We start from the raw sequence: 17,140 nt of genomic DNA, 5'->3' as shown, positions 1-17,140 counted from the left end.
TGCGGGAAACAGAAATAATGACATCATACACTGCAGCCATAGTGTTTATACTGAATACTTTTCCCACAGTTTCATAATCTCTTACTGGTTCCAGCACTGAGAAGACGTTGAAATTGCAGACCCAAATGATTAGGTTTTTATTTATCTGGTGACCGATAAGATGTAGAAGTTGTGTAAGTTAGCTCTATGCACTGCAACCCCAATAGAACCGTCTATGGTGTCACACAAGAACATCTATCAGAGAATTTCCCGGAAATACTCATTTTCTGTATTCCGATAATGAAAAACTTAGTCTAGGGCAAGTCTTTTATACGTCTGTAGAACGTTTTCTACTAAATTATTAGGAGCTATTGTTCATATTCGTCCCGCGCCGTGGCGTCGTGGTCTAAGGCATCCTGCCTAGGACTCGCGTTACGGAATGCGCGCTGGTTCGAGTCCTCATGGGGGAAGAATTTTCTCATGAAATTTCGGCTAGTGTATGGGACCGGTGCCCACCCAACATCGTGATGCACTTGGGGAGCTATGATAGGTAGCGAAATCCGGTTGCGAATGCCAGCTATAACGGCTGGGGGGATCATCGTGCTAGCCACACGATACCTGCATTCTGGTTCGATGATCGTCCATCTCTGCTTCGGTATATGGGCGTGAGGGCAGCAGCCGACTGGTCTGTCTAGGCCCTTCACGGGCTGTAGCGCCACGGATTATTATTATTATTATTATTATTATTATTATTATTATTATTATTATTATTATTCATTGAATTCATTTATACGTGTCAGTTTTCCATGTGGGAGGAAATTTTCACATGGAGTTCGGCTAGTGTATACAGAGTGTCATCCTTTCGGAGGAGTGCCAATAGGCAAACACCGCAGGGTTAGACTTATTGTGCAGCCTCCTTATATTGAAGTGATATTGAAGTCCTTGGGACCGCTCTTCAAGCACGTGCTTCACTGCTTGGTGCCATCGTATCGATTCAGCCATAGCATACAGTTCTGACAGGAGTCCACAACTCCATCTCCCTGTGATATTTCTCTGCAGCCTCCTCAGATCGTAATTCATGTGCTTATATTCTGCTGCATCCGTTAACTAGGCGCCATCTATCCGCGGGACCTAAACTCTCCCCGTCTTTCGCAGTTTACTTAGCCTACAGTCTAGTACATAAAGTCACGAAGCTTGAGTTATTGAGGGTACTAGGAACAATAGACTGTGCTGGTACTATTTCGCATTGTCTGTGATGAGGCGATAGTAGCGATCCTACTGGTTAGCAACTATCTACGGATGCATATTCCCTACATATTGAGCTTCGTGACTGTATATATTAGACTGTGGTTACTGTTGAAGCCCCTGCAGCTTTTTGAGATTTGTGCAGCTTCCGCAGACAGATGTCACCTGCAGGCGATTCCCGGAACCACGTCCGTCATGTCCTTCTGGTTGACCTCTAACTATTATGGTTGATTCATGAAATGATCCTAATTAAGGCGAAATTTTCCCGAGGTGCAACGCCGAAAGTTACTGAGCAATTCTGCTTCAAGTGGTTGAGTGAAAACCTCGAAAAACCCCAATCAGGTAACTTATTCCAACTAGGATTTGAACTCGGGCCCACTTGTTTCACGGTCAGGCAAGCTAACCGTTACGCCACAACCGTGGACATATAGAGTGTTAAACCGTTCAATATTTTGAGAGGTTGTAATATTCATCAAAACAAGTAAACAAATTATAAAACATATGGCTCCTAAATTAATATTTTTCGATGGTACTTCTTCAATAACATTATAACTACGTATCCTCCAATCACAATCTAAACACCAGGTAACAGGAGAGCCAAATCATAGCAATTCCTGCCCATAGAAAATCCCACTATTCATCCTCTTTTACTGTCTCAGACCCCGTGAATGGGATTCTCTACCCCAGATTTCTTACGGGCGCAGTCAAATTGAAGTTATAATTGTGATCGAGTTTAATAATTTAATTTAATTTAGGTATGACTATCATTACTATTATTATTATTATTATTATTATTATTATTATTATTATTATTACATAATTATTCTATTGGTGTTGTGAAGATGAAAAGAATTGTTATTGTATTATATTAATTATGTATTATTTTGTCTTGTATTGTATTTTATTGCATTGTATTGTATTGTATTGCATTGTATTGTATTGCATTAATTGTTATATTCATAGCATTGTAGTAATTTTCTATCATACTGGTTGAGTGAAAGAGAAGGCCGAATGGCCTTAACTCTTGTCAGTTAAAATAAACCATTATTATTATTATTATTATTATTATTATTATTATTATTATTATTATAGGAGATGCTCAATTTGATTTTCATTTAAAAGTTTAGTCCTTTTTTAGAAGTGGAAACATTGATTGAAACAGAAAAAAGTCTAATGACAAAGGCAATGGATCATCTAATATTATCGGTCATTCATGTGACATCATTTTATCAAAAATACGTGGCAATGCAATCGTTTATTTTAGTATACGAACTGATCGGTTAACATCCACTTTACTAGCTGTTGCCGAAGTGCAGAAATGTGATTCAGAATATAAAGTTGCTTGCGTATTGAAAGCACTTTGTTAGAGGGGATTAAAAGAGTTTAAAGAAGTAGATAAGTGTTGATAATGTGTTCATATGAAACGGGGCTATTTCATAAAATATTACTTTAGTATTTACTGCAGTAACAGTAGTAAATCGAGTTAGGATTTACCATTTTTTGTTTCATAAACCTACTGCAGTAAAATAAATTCTACTGTAATAAAACATACAGTAATTTACTATAGTAGGTCTAGACACCGTAGTAAATTTGTATTTTGTTTAATATATTTAACTGCTTTTGACGGATTTCGCGTTTTAACGGTAACATTACCACTAACGAAAGAAGAATTTGAAACAAATTGCTGAAGACTATAATTCCACGATTGTAATTCCAAGTGATTTGAAATATCTATATTTGTATTATAAAATCACAAAATAAATGTCGAATATTGAACTAACATAACCTTTTAACCAATAAACTTAACAAGGCAATAATTATACATGAATAAATAATAATGATTAAAGCAGGCCTTTCTCTGCATACAATTCAAATAATTTTCACGCACCATTTTACTTGCAAGAGCAGTATTTATTTTTCTTTATTTTGATAAATAATTATTTAGCTTCCCCTAACAGAAGTTAAGCTAATTTGAAGTGAGAAAAGTCGCAAGTTAGATTTCATCTTAGATGAAGACGAACCCCCTTGTGTTAAGAACACAGCAGCTGTTCCACACACTCCTAAGCTCTGACTCCGAGATTGGAGTAATGTGGATTCCTGGCCATGTTGCAATTTCAGGGAATGAGGCAGCAGATGCTGCAGCCAAAGATGGTACTATGAATGGCACTCTGATATATTGGCGCGAGAGGTGGCAAGACTTACAGAATCACTTGAAATATAGAATATTGTGGCAATGGGAAGGAGAATGGTCTACGCTAGAGGGAAATAAATTACGAACAATAAAGAATCTGTTCGAGTTTGCGACTCGTCCACAAGAGTATCACGACACGAAGAAGTTTTACTCATCCGGTTGAGGATTGACCACTGTCATATAACACATGGCCATCTCCTACGTGGCGAGCCTCAGCCGGAGTGTGATACAGGGACATCATTTTATTTTTACTAACATTTTTAATATTAACCTAGCCATACCTTTAGAGAACCGGAAACACAGTTTGCTACCCCTTCCACGACTGTAGTTCGATGATACTGGCGTAAAACACAAACAAATCACTCTACTATGTATAGGAGGGAAGAAAAGTAGTTCATCCATTTAAGTAAACTAGGAAATATCGCGATTTTGAGTTCGATAATTTTCAATAGGTGTTTGTTTAATCTTAATACAGTACTGTATTAAGAATAAGTGTTTTTACTCCCGAACTGAGTTATCCATGCGAACGTATTCATTATGCAGTGTATATTATACTGCCTACAGCACATTAGCGTACAATATAGAGAATGAAGTTAAGTTGAAAAATAATCATAATATGAACATTTTTTTTTATTATTTTAGTAGGTTATTTTACGACGCTTTATCAACAGTTTTGGTTATTTAGCGTCTGAATGAGATGAAGGTGATAATGCCGGTGAAATGAGTCCGGGGTCCAACACCGTAAGTTACCCAGCATTTGCTCATATTGGGTTGAGGGAAAACCCTGGAAAAAACCTCAACCAGGTAACTTGTCCCGACCGGGAATCGAACCCGGGCCACCTGGTTTCGCGGCTAGACGTGCTAACCGTCACTCCTCAGGCGTGGACAATATGAACATTTAAATACATTTTTGAAAATGGTGGCCGTTCATTTCGATACAGCCTTCAGTTCTTTTGTGCATTTTATCGCACTATAGACTAATGCATCTAATTCCAATTGCCAGTTTCGTCCTTCGTACTAGTAACTCATGTTAAAATAATTCTGTACCTACTCTATAAAAGAGTACCTTACGTACTGTAAATTCAATCTTCACTTCTGCCCGACCCGCACAGATAAAATTACTCAGACATGCTATCTACTGTCCGTCCAAGTGGTTATGCCGCAGGATCGTAGAAATGGGGGAAATCACGTGACAGTTAATTACTTAACGAGGCCCTTTTATTTAAGTTATTTTAATCAGTTGTATAATATTACGTAAACGTCCAATTCCTAACAGAAATTAATGTTTTCAGAAAAGAGCTAAGACAGCCCAGCTTTTACAGAGGGGCGAGCAGAAGCAGGTGGGGGAAATAGGGATGCGACGTAGGCAAATGGACGGCAGTATTTGTGCGAAAATGATTCAATATTGATAGCTTTTTCGTCACTGGAAAACGCGAACATATTTCTGGAACGTACTATAGCCTACTCACTAATTCAGTGTTGTTTACTATATGCGGCCTTGGTTCTGTGTGGAGGACAGTTGGAACTTCATTAGTAGAAGGGGTGGGAGTGAAGTACATTAAAAAACTCAGGTACAATAAAAATTGAAGTAAAAATAAAATGATGTCCCTCTACAGTATATGCCACGTTCCTCTTACGGTGGAACATTCTTTAATTGCATTGTAGAAAATATGACCATGTCCGTCGGCAATATGGAATTCAGCCGACTCTACGTGATGCTGTTGGAAATGATTTTAATTGTACAAATGCAGTTCTGAGATTTTTATCGAGTACTGGACTTGACAGGGTGATTTAGTTCTTTATTGACCCGCTTTACTTATTCTCCGTACCCTTTACATCCAGAGGTTACATTTGTTATTTAGTATATATTTTTTAACAAACTTGACATTCTGACCTTTTACATCCGAGTATTTTAGAAATGCGCTAGATAAGTTATTTCTGATACCATTTGTTTTATTATTTTATTGTTTCTTTTTAAATACTAGGTAGGGTCTGAGAACTTCTCACTTTTATGATTTTTATGCATCGTGTTGAAACTGCATTTGTGAACCTCGTTTTAACCGTGACAACGCTTTTTAGTCCTATCAGCGAATAGGGATTATAAAGAATGGACACTGAGCGAATTTTCCTGTGTTTTGTTTCTCTGTGGGCCGGCGTTTAGTTCCACTTTCAAGCGCTAGAGGTTAGTGTAATCGGGCATACCCTAAGATAATAATTGAGTATAGAGTTGAGACACAGGATCCAAACATCGCCTACCTTATTGCATAATCCAGTAATGCTTTGCTTCAAATAAATTCAAGTTAACGGCTTTTCCTTATTTCTCAGTGACAAACTAGTTGTAATAATAATTTTTATATTACGGATATAATAATTTACATTATAAAATAATATAATACATTATAAAATTATGTATCAAATTCGTTTAATATTGTATATAATATAATATAATATAGGTATATGGTTTTACTTCTCGTAAGAGTTTTGTTTTTCCATTTTCAGCGCTATCAAATCATTACATATTTTAATTGTTGTTGGGATCAACGTCTCAACTCTCATTATAAAGGAACTCTAGAGTGTAGACATTGCAGTTAATGACGGATTTATTATTTTATGGATCCAATTTATTTTATTTGAGTACCTAGATGTATTAATTATATGTCGACTGCTAGCTGGTGTGATGTCAGCGCCAACTCTAGGGAGAAATCAGAATCTCACGCTCTAGCTGGCTTGAAGGTCATTGAAATCAGTTCGGCTACATCAAAGGTACCGACGCGAAGTGTCCATACTTAGTTACGTATACGCTGGTTCTATTAAGCATTCTGATTAATGCATTGTATCTCCGTTTTGTGAAGGATTTTATATAAGGCGCAAATAGCCATACTCGCTGACGCGCCCTTTTTAAACCCCACTAACTAACTAACTAACTAACTGAAGACGAAATAATTTTGGATTATTTATAGCCTACAACCAACAAACCAAATTCAACCCTGTGAATGTTAGTTTCATTTTCTGATTTCATATTAGTTATTGTACAACTGGCTCTATAAAGAAACGCATATTCTTTATAATGAAACTTTACTGTATCATAAGTGTATTTATCATTATTTCGTGTTTATAGGACTACAAGCAGGCAACTCAAATGTTCTAGACTAGAAAGAATTTAATTTGGATGTTCTGTATTTGAAGATAATGGACCTTTTTATTCGTCGATCATAGATAGAAGTGCAACTTATTTTGGATTGATATCGTGGGAATTCAAACGTCATCTAACGGGTTCGGTAGAATAACGTATGGCAAAACTGCTGGGATACAAGTATATTATGTGACCACAACTACGTTTTTGCCAAATCTAAGTCAGAACACGCGCTGAAGAAACTCCCATCTCACTGGATCGTAACACCGAAATTCTCACACTGTTAACCTAGTTTTGCTTCTTTCTGCAAAACTTAACGCAGTCTCCGTGGAAGAATATCATCTCCACTTTCCTGTCCAGAATCAAACTAAAATTTTGTAATCGTAAACGCTATAAATTAAGTGAAAGTAGAGCACTCAGTGGATTAGTGGTTAAATAATTTAAGGAGAAAACCATAACTTAATCATTTTATAATCAGATTTGAACTTGATCCTACGACGTGGAAGATCTGCATAGTTATTTCTGGCAACTTTCTATCGTTTGAAACGTCGACGTGCAGATTTCTAAGGGGTTGTATTCCTCTGTAATATGTTAACTGGGCGTAGAACAATGCTGATTGGTGCCCTGAGCACACGGTGTTTCTCATCATTTTCCTCTATTTGATATCAACAGTGCCTTTATTTCACGTAGCACGGAGACTCTAAAACGAAGAGAATATGCTCCCATAAGTTGGTAATAGTTATTTTTATAGCAACCAACAGAAACCAGTTTACTTAGGCGGCCGCGTGAACGGACGGTTTGGAGCAACAGCTTCGATTAATGTAGGCGTATTTTGTGCTAGAAGAATAAAACTTTGAGACATTTATACTAGACATTTTCGTGTTTTTTTTCAAACTGGCAAGGATTAATGAAGAAAATTACTACCGTAACCTTCTAGAACTTCTAAAGATTTTGATAGTGTGTGTAATGTTTAATTAGGCCAACATCAGAAGAATTTCATTAATAGTAGCTGCGTGGAGTTGTATGCATGCTAAGAAATAGTGCGTGTTTTCTAAGTTTGACGAGGTTTGGCACATGAAGAATAATTTTGTGAACTCAAAACTGTTTTGAATGAGTAAGCTCCGATATGGGAATAATTCGATTAATAACAACATTGCTAAAATATACTTACTTGAACAAAATATTTCTAGTAAATTTATCAGCGTTTTATTAAATTAACTAGAAGCAGTGTGTCAATATTATTTTTATGAATTACTTTCAGAAAATTTACTATTAATTTTATGAACGTAAGGAAAATGGAATTAAACTTCATTGTATGGTAAGAAATTATAACAAGACATTTCTACTGGACGTATAAATATGGGAAGAATTTCTCAATCGAAGAGAGTGGTAAATCTAATTCAATGAACTTATTGAGATGATTTTGCATATATTACACGAGTACGACATAATGGAGCCTTCGCCAGTGAATTTTTTCAACTCTGCATTACTGTCGAGAATTGTGAAAAAAAGAATGGAAAATAAATTCAGACTCTTTAAAAGGAACGTATTAGTTTATGTAATAATATTGAGATATGGTAGGTGTTTCGTGGAAGTGGCTATATGCGTTGTTATAATATTGTAAGACTGTAACTTTCTATTAGACGTTTTTGTGTTTTGTAAAATTTGTTGCTTACGACTACCACCACAAACGTACGTTCTTCACAGCATTTTGAAAGAGAGTATTTTGTTATATAGAGCTATGAGCTAAGTTCGATTTAATGACGGTTTCGTGAATATGTGTTTCTATAAATTATGTACGTGTTTCACAAATCTGACGAGAATTTGTGAAAAACTGAAAAAATACATTCGAACTATTATACAAGAATGTATCTAGATTTTATGAAAAAATGCGACATAAGTGTAAGTGTACTGTGTGCTAAGAGTGGAACAACAAGTATAACGAACGACTGCAGTTTGCTTTGGAAGAGAATGCTTTGGTCATATGATTGGACATCATGGCTCCTGAAGTAGAAAATCAGGTTATTTTTCTGCGCGACTTCTGCCTTGGTGAGTCGAGACAATTTTCATTTATATTACAGTGAATTTGTAGTTAGTTGACATCAGTATATTTGTTATAGGCATATCCCCGACACAATTGAAGTAATTTTTTCTGTATTACGTAAGGTGGGGATTATTGTTTTACATTTTTAATACTTTGTCTCTAACAATATTTGTTATTTATATTTTGTCTGAAATTTCAATATGGCTAACGTCAAACCTTTGTCAGTGAAGTCTAGCAACATCTAGAATACAGGTACGACTTAACGCCATTTATTATACTCATCTGCAGATGCGCGTGATGGATGCACATATAGTCCAGTACAGCGCACTCATTCTGCAGTAGTACCAACACATGCGAATGGGTTTCGTTAAGCTGCATCTAGGCTAACTATCTGTGCGTGTACTTATGTAATTTGGAGAGGATAATAAAAGTCGGAAATTGAAAACTCACGTTCAATTAAGCCGCATACAGATTAAATATTAGACCAATACTTAGGCCTACTTGATTCTCAAAACTATGGTTGAACACATCATAGGCACTCGTATTTGCGATAATCTTCAATAAAGGTAATCGTACTTGCTGCCATTTTCAGTTTAAAAGGTACACCATCACCAAACAAAAGAATTTTAAGTTTATTCACGGCCACCTAAAACATTTAGCTGCTCGCTACATGATACTGTTCAACGAAATATGCACAGAATACCCAACAGCGATCGGAAGCTTTCAACTACAGCATGCGATCTCATTTTTGGTGGAAAAAAGCAAGCACAATTGAATGCGTTTCGTTCACTCTTGCATGCATTGCTTGAATCCATAAGTTGAAAGAAAAGTTGAACCGTATAGATGCACCTTTAGGTTTCGTTAACCTGCATATACACGGTTCAATGCATGTATAGACGCAATTTGGGGAGGCTAATGAAAGTCGGAAATTGAAAACTTACGTTCAATTAAGACTCATACAGATTTTGTGTCTATATGATGCACCATATTGAACGTCATCTTCACTACGTATATAAATTAATAAATATTAAATATGAACCCAATATTTAGGCCTACTTGGTTCCCAAAATTGTGGTTGAATATCCCGTATTTGCGGTAACCTTCAATAAAGCTAATCGTACTTGCCGCTATTTCCAGCTTAAAAAGTTTAGCACCACTAAACAAAACAATTTCCAATTTACTCACGGCCACCGACGATGGGTAGCTTTCAATTGCCGCATGCGCTATAATTTTAGTGGAAAAAGGCATGCACAATTGAATGCGTTTCGTGCACTATTGCAGAATTGAAAGAAAAGTTGTACCGTGTGGATGCACCTTAGCTTAGTTCTAGTTTCTTTAGTTTATTTTTATTTACTTTGATTGGATTTAGTTTCTTCAGGCTGGTTTTAATTTTGATTAAATTTCGGAGATCTTCACTGTAACTAAGGAAGCGAAGTGATGTAGGTTATTTTTGTTCAAAAGTAACCAGCATCATAGCCTTCGGAGCTGAACATAGCGTTATTGCTGCAAAATATGCCTACTCCGTTTTGATTACTTTCATCCATGGTAAATTACTAATTTTTACTTCATTTGTGTTATAGGAATGTGTGGTACATAGGAAATACTAGTCTTTACGAAAATGCTGATTTTTTATTTACAGATTTATCATAGTAGCATTTTCGGTAAAGGGTAAAAATACTCGTCGGATTGTGCATTTTAACCTATACACGGTGAGGATAAACGAAGTGTAACGCTAGTTCTTCTTGTATTGTATTGTATTTGGCTTGGTGAGTTGTGTGGATATAAAGGGAAAAGTTGAGACGGTGTCGGGTGGAGTTCCCGGGTAGCTCAGTTGGGAGAGCGCTGGTACGTTCAACCAGAGGTCCCGGGATCGATACCCGGCCCCGGAACAATTTTTCCCTTGAAATTATTCAAATCTGCTTTACAGGAAGCTTCACCTGAAAGACTAGATTTGCATTGGTGAGATTAGTTTGTTTCTTTAGGCTACCCATAGTTTCAATTTTTTACTTAATTGGATTTTTCCGACTTCACTTCAGATTAACTTCAGTTTATTCCGCGGTTCTACTGAGATTCTGATTCTTTTCTCATGTTTCATATCTTTACATTCTCAGTCACATTACCAGCATTTGAGGAGTGGACTTTCAAAATGCAGTTTTTTACAAGTTTTCTTTTTCAGAAAAATACAAAAATCATAGTACATTAACCAGTATTTGTTGAAAATATGAATTTCAAATAGCTATATGCCTGCTTACAATTTTTTGCATTATTGTTATATTACGTTTACCGAAAGACAACGAACAGATCAGTTAATGTAGCCATCTTCACGAACCTAGAAGGAACAGACAGTTGGCTATTTTTGAATTAAAATTCCACCTGCTTAAGTTCTTGAAAACTATTGGTTGAAACACATTTCACTTTTCCACGTAAATATTAATTTAGCTGCTGTAGTTGTCACAACATCTGATCTTGATGTCTTTCATTGTACACTTCTCATTGTTGATGTATTCAGATTTTGTAATATGAAACTGCAGAATTACCGGCAAGAATAGACATAACATGTATAAATTTTCAACAAAATTTTTGACAGTGAGTTTGTGAAACCGCTAACTGGAGGAAAAAGTACCGCAGCTTTCAACTTTGCCGTTACGATAATAATAAAATGGAACCAAATAAACAATGTCGGCAACAAATTGGCATGACGTTTGCCTGTGACGTAGTTACCAGAAAAAAAATTTCTGTGCCTCCTTCGTTCTGAATCTTATAGAGAGGTTGCACCACTGTTAGTGATAAGATTAGGTAGGGTTTGATGAGATATATTAGTCTAAATTTTACGCAGTGGCAGTGATAAGGTTTATTATTATTATTATTATTATTATTATTATTATTATTATTATTATTATTATTATTATTATTATTATTATTGTTATTATTATGTCAATACACAGAGTGGAAGTGATATAGCTACGCAGATTGATGGGGAAATGTAATACGGTACATTCAAACAAATAAAAAACTTACTTACGTGTTTTGTAAATGTAATGACGTACTTGCTTAACCCTCGCAATACTAAGCGGGGTATTCTGGCTACTTCAGCTATAAAATTATGTATAAAATCAATGTGCGCTGCAACTGGCATTTGTGGTTTTGTGGGTTTGTTAAATAAGCTTCTCACATTACAATAACGCACTGTATACTTATTGTTATCTATTTTGTTAGTAATATTGTTTAAAAACCGCCTGGGGTAGGCAGATTATCCCGCTTGGTATGGTGCGGCATGTTTTCTTCCTCTTCTCGGAAATTTATCACGATATTCATAAAATTTATTTTAGTTGTTTTTATGTTGTACCGGCTGACGGAGAGACGTACGGACTGACTGATGGTAGAACAGACTGACACACGGACGGACGGACAGAGAGGCGGACAGACGGACAGAGGAGCGGACGGGCGGACAGATGGACAGACGGTTAGAGGGACGGACGGACAGAGGGGCGGGCGGATGGACAGACAGTCAGGCGGACAGATAGACAAAGGGGCAGATGGACAGACGGACGGACAGAAGGAAGAGCGGACAGACTGACGGGCGGACGGTTAGACAGTCGGAGGGACAGGCTGACATACGAACGGACAAACGGACAGACAGATAGAAGAGTGGACGGACAGATGGACAGAGAGGCGGACGGACAGACGGGTGGACAGAGGGACAGACAGAGGGATAGACAAATGGGCGAACAGACGCACGGACAGAAGGAAGAGCGAACAAACGGATGGACAGATAGACTGACGGAAAGAGGGGCGGGCGGATAGACGGTCGGGCGGATAGACGGACGGGCAGGTTTACAGACGGTCAAACGGACGGACAGACGGAAACACTGAAGGACAGACAGATGGACGGAGAGGCGGACGAACGGACGCATGGACAGATGGACGGCGGACGGACAGAAGGGAGGACTGAGGGACAGACGAACGGACGGATGGATTGAAGGGAGGACTGAGGGACAGACGAACGGACGACGGACTGACAGGCAGATAGACAGATAGGTAGGTAGCTAGGTAGATAGACAAGCAAAGACAGACAGACAGACAGATAACTATATAAAGGTAATATCTAATATGTCACTAAATAATAATAATAAAAGAAAAACTTCAAACCTCTGAAAATATACAAAAATTTACTTGGGTATTTCAACCATCCCGCTTGGTAGAAGGAAGGTGCTGAAATGCTTGGGACCGGGAGAGTTAGTTAGAAAATTCGACTGAAAATTTGCGCAGTTTTGCAATAGCGAATCGCCTGCTCACCTACAAATACAGAAACAAACTCAGGTCTGAATTTAGCAGAATTTTGTCCGTTACTGCAGTAGGGTTGCGAGACTTCATAATGAAAAGAAATAACGATAGTATTAATCTTTTTATTTAATTTGGCATTTTATGGAAAAACTGCAAAGTGGTAATTTTTTTTGCAGCTTCTCTAACTATAAAAAGTAAAAATAAGAGTCATATATACTCATCGAGTAAAACATTGTTAATGTTTAGTGAAAAATCATTACTTTCTGAGGAAAATATTCATTTGGAATTAATATATTATTATTATTATTATTATTATTATTATTATTATTATTATTATTATTATTATTATTATTTGCACTCAACCCAAATAATCCTGCGTTGACTTCAACGGCAATATTCTTATTACATGCTGATCACAAAATACCGTGTGAGGAGCTACTTGTAATGTTGGCCCAAAGTTGTAAGTAAAGCCCGGACAGTAAGGCTTTCATTATTTCATTTCTTCTTGTTGCATTGGGATAAATAAATATCGAAGTATGGCTGTGTCGGGAACAAGACCATGACTTTTACCTGAATACGTCCGACTTAAATCTACACATCAAGACAAGATCTTTCATTTGGCACGAAAATCAGCACGCTATAACTCCGTAATCGCGAGATATACTGCCCGAAAATTTTCGCCCACGTCCAAAATTGCCACCGTCACCGCGGGCCTCCACCCGTTCCTCGCACATGCGCGGCGCCAACTCAAGGTCTTGCTCGCATCGTAGTCGTATACCCGATCGAACGAAACCACATTTATTTCAAAATGTTATTAGCAGACAGCGTATGCGGGATGACTTAAGGAAAAGTGAAGTTGTTTCGTATCGGAGTATATGGCACGTGCCGCGTCGTTCGTCTTTTGCGTACCTGGCGAGTACAGCAGCGTACATAACGAAGGAACCCTGGTCCACATTGCAACGCAATGTGTGCAGTTGTGTTATCCTGCTCAAGTATTTAGTACGAGTTGAATAGTGTAGTTCTGATCCATTCATAATGTCGAAGTCAAAACGTTAAATTCGCTTAGAGATACGAAATGTAATTAAGAAGTATGAGAGAGACATTTTATGTATTAACGAAGACAATATCGTGTGTAATGTATGTAAAATTGAAATAAAAACCAGAACATCTCAGGCTATAGAGAAACACTGCAACAGTACATCGCACAGGAAATGCGTTGAAATGAAACCTGAGGAATCATCATCATCATCATCATCATCATCGTCATCATTTAGTTGTGCGGGTCTAAACGACACGTGCAACATGATGCTCAGTGCAAATATTCCTCTAAAGAAATTGAGTGATTCCCATTTTAGAGTTTTTCTTCTGACATTCTCTCGATACAAACAGCTTCGACAACTTACGAGAATATATCGTCGTTTACTGCAACGCTGATAATTGTATCAATGATGACGAGGACTGAACTTGCAAGGTATGTACTACAGTACGTTATTTTTCTTTTCCTTTTGACTGTATGGAGATACAGTAGCATGTTGACGTCGTCTGTTTACGTTCTAACCAGTTGAGCCAGCAATGGTCTGAATAAAAAAAAATGTAACATATAGTAAATGTGCACCTACATTCAACGATAAGTCATCCCGCATCCACTGTCTGGTTATTAGTTACGAAGTTATAGTGTCGGAATGGATCACCCCACAAACGTTACATCGTCGTCTCCGTCCTGGCGTGCCATGTGTAGGTCTGATTTTAAAGATGTATTCACGTTAAAAGCTTGATGCGTTTCACACAGGATGGAACAAAATACGTACATTTCATTGGACATAAAGTTCCTAACAATGATGTCACGACCATGGAGGACGATTTAGCTCCTGCTGATAAGAAGCCATTCTGATTACTGCAATTCTTTGTGGAAGACTTACGATGATTTCTTCGTTATGAACTCTAGCAAGTTCCTGTCTGACAACGGAGTCGGGAAGTTCTGTTGGATTTCCTCTTGCTCTTCTTCTTATCCCATTTAGCACTTACCTCACCCTTGCTGCTGTGACATTCGGTGGATGCAAATGTTTCCCTGTACTTCTGTTAAAATTCTTATATTTTCCAAGTCCGCGTTCGTTACACAACTTGCGTTAAGGCTGGTTCACAATAAACCGGGAACGGAAACGACAACGAGAACGAGAACGGAGATATTGTTAAAATAAATGTATTTAAATGTGAGCATTCACAATTAACTTTCACGTTCCCGTTCCCGCGCTCCGGCAAGCTTCTCGTTAATTGTGAATGCTCACATTTAAATACAGTAGAACTTGGTTATAGCGACCTCGTTTTGTGCGACACCTCGCCTATAACGTCAAATATTCTGTGGTCCCAACTAATTTCCCATAAGACATATGCTTTTGTACCTTGCTTAATACGACAAACGTATATGCGTCTACTTCGCATATAACGTCATTTTCAACCTCAGTTTGGAATACAATTTTCTAAGAACCAAAGTATTTTAAGAAATATTTTGTTGAAATCTGGCAAATTCTTTACTGTTCCCTTCTATCATAGACCTCTGGAATGCAGGCAGATTCCCCATCCCATTGTAACTTGCCGAATTTATACAGTATTAATAGTACCTGCATGCGGTCAGTTTCGACAGGAAGTTTTCACTAAGTGCACGCATTTTAACGCAGTATGGCCACCAAAAGAAGTGAGTGACACTTTAGAAGCCATTAGAATTATTGTGAACATGTTCTATGAAGCTAGGGAAGGGAGCAGTGAAATTGCAACTGAAATAATGAACATAGAACGTAATTTAGAAAATGTGTATTGGGCAAGTAGAAAACAACAGAGTAAAATGACATTACTTTACTTCTAAGTAAAGAAGTTTGGTGAGTAATGAACAAACTGTTTTAATACAGAATTCTGTATTTATAATTGTACGTGTATTTTATTATGTTCATGATATGCTTAAAAGTGAATACATAAATCTAAAATAAGCCTCATTATGTTTATTATTTTTCATTTCCCACCTCACTAGACTGATAATATGAATCTCGGTTAATACGACACTCGTTTATAACAACATAATTTTCAAAGTCCCTTGGATGTCGTTATAACCAAGCTCTACTACACATTTATTTTAACAGTATTTCCGTTTTTGTTCTCGTTGTCATTTCCTTTCTCGGTTTATTGTGAACCAGCCTTTACAGTTCTTCCGGCCGTAGCATCTCCAGTATATTCTGTCTCCTCTCCGATTCTCAGAATGAAAATGATAAAGATTATCATCATGTAACAACATGGGTTTCCTTTTCTGCTATAAATTATTTCCGACATTGCATTAACTTCACTTGTAATTCTTTTCCTGATTCATCAGTGCTATAGCAACGAAACACTAGTCGGCCTCAGTAGCGTAGTCAGTATAGCGCTGGTCTTCTGCACTGAAGGTTGCGAGTTCGATCCCGGCCCACGTCGATGGCATTTAAGTATGCTTAAATGCGACAGGTTCATGTCAGTAGATTTACTGGCATGTAAAAGAACTCCTGCGGGACAAAATTACGGCACACCGGCGACGCTGATATAACCTCTGCAGTTGCGAGCGTCGTTAAATAAACCATAATTTCTACGAAAAACTATTGTCATTCCCAACAGATTATTACAGTTAGTAACTGATCTCTGTTGAAGAACTTTGTATGCTGGACGTTTTTGTATGGACCTTTTGTATGATGGAGCTTTACGTATGATGCTTTATAATATGGTGGACCATATAATTATGATAATAATAATAATAATAATAATAATAATAATAATAATAATAATAATAATGACTTTATTTAACCTGGCAGAGTTACACTCAACCAGGATTAAAATTTGCTTACATAGTTGAACATAAAACTAGATCGGAATTAAGTAATTACATACTGATACAATTTAGGTACATAATGAGATCAAACGAGGTAGTTACATAAAAATTTACCTCTTAAAATAAAAATAAACATAGTGGAATACATATTAATGTTGCTAGAATCAAATACGAATCACATAAAAACAGAAGCCGATAATTCAATAAAAAAAATGCACACAGTAAAAATAAAAATAAACACATTAGTATACATATTAATATTAGATTAAGCTTACAATTAAGTAGGATTTACACAATTAGATAAACCAGAAACTGACAATTAAATAAAATGTACACAAAAAAGATTAATAATAAAAAAAACAACACAGTGGGATACATATTGGCGTTAAGTGATAAATGAACACTATTTACATTATTACA

At 36.9% G+C, this 17,140-nt stretch overlaps 1 protein-coding gene across 1 annotated transcript in view; it reads right to left on the bottom strand.

Moving 5' to 3' along the window:
- LOC138712998 (glutamate receptor ionotropic, NMDA 2B-like) overlaps positions 1–17,140 on the bottom strand; it is a 584,228-nt gene that overhangs the window by 119,343 nt on the left and 447,745 nt on the right. The gene's annotated exons all lie outside the window — the stretch shown is intronic.

The sequence above is a fragment of the Periplaneta americana genome, chromosome 14 (genome assembly GCF_040183065.1).
Source record: "Periplaneta americana isolate PAMFEO1 chromosome 14, P.americana_PAMFEO1_priV1, whole genome shotgun sequence".
NCBI lineage: Eukaryota > Metazoa > Arthropoda > Insecta > Blattodea > Blattidae > Periplaneta > Periplaneta americana.
Note: the sequence above shows the minus strand (reverse complement) of the source record. Positions and strands in the feature narration are given on the sequence as shown.